The 646-nt window shown below is 70.6% G+C and overlaps 1 protein-coding gene across 1 annotated transcript in view; it reads left to right on the top strand.

Annotated features, from left to right (window-relative positions):
• The first annotated feature begins 444 nt into the window (after nucleotides 1-444).
• JADE1 (jade family PHD finger 1) overlaps nucleotides 445-646 on the top strand; it is a 48,592-nt gene continuing 48,390 nt past the window's right edge. The window contains exon 1 of the mRNA XM_010564489.1: nucleotides 445-463. The gene's annotated coding sequence lies outside the window, so the exon portion shown is untranslated. The remainder of the gene's footprint in view (nucleotides 464-646) is intronic.

Raw genomic sequence — 646 nt, 5'->3', positions numbered from 1 at the left:
ATCTGGGCGCAGACACGTCCCATTTCCCAGCTGCCAGCCTTGCAACGCTGCCTCCCATCTTCATTTCCGAGCCCGCCCGAACGCAAGCGAGGACGCGGGCGGGAGCCGGGCGGCCGCGCAGCCCCGGGCTCCGGCCAAGTCGGCGCAGCGGGGAGCGAGGAGCTCCCCGGAAAGCCGCCCGCCGCCGGGGGCGAGGGGGAGACGGCGGCGAGCCCCGACCCGGCAGGCGGGAGCCCCCCGCGCTGGCTGCGGGGCTCCGGCCAGGCCCGCGAAGAGTTAACGGCGGCTCCCCCGGGGCCGCCGCCGCCGCCTCCCCACCCCGGCGCTACGTTATTATTATTATTTCCCCCCCTTCCCTCGCCTTCCAGTTTTGGCAGGGGATTAAAGTAGCTCCCCCCTGTGGCAGCAGTGACCCAGAAACGAGTTTGATTCACGGAGTCCTTCCTCCATAACAAGTACAAACGTCAGTCAGAGGGAGTCTGTGTGTGTGTGTGTGAGAGTGAGCGCGGGTGCGTGCCTCTGTGTGTGTGTGTGTGTGTGTGGCGCAGGGAGCCGCTCTCCGCGCCCGCTCCCCGGCGCCGCGCCGAACTCATGAGGCGGCCCCGAGCCCTCCGCGCAGGGGGAGCCCGGCCGCGCCGCCCGCCCT

This window comes from Haliaeetus leucocephalus, unplaced genomic scaffold (genome assembly GCF_000737465.1).
Source record: "Haliaeetus leucocephalus isolate CR32 unplaced genomic scaffold, Haliaeetus_leucocephalus-4.0 Scaffold181, whole genome shotgun sequence".
Classification (NCBI taxonomy): domain Eukaryota; kingdom Metazoa; phylum Chordata; class Aves; order Accipitriformes; family Accipitridae; genus Haliaeetus; species Haliaeetus leucocephalus.
This window is presented reverse-complemented; position numbering and strand designations above follow the sequence as displayed.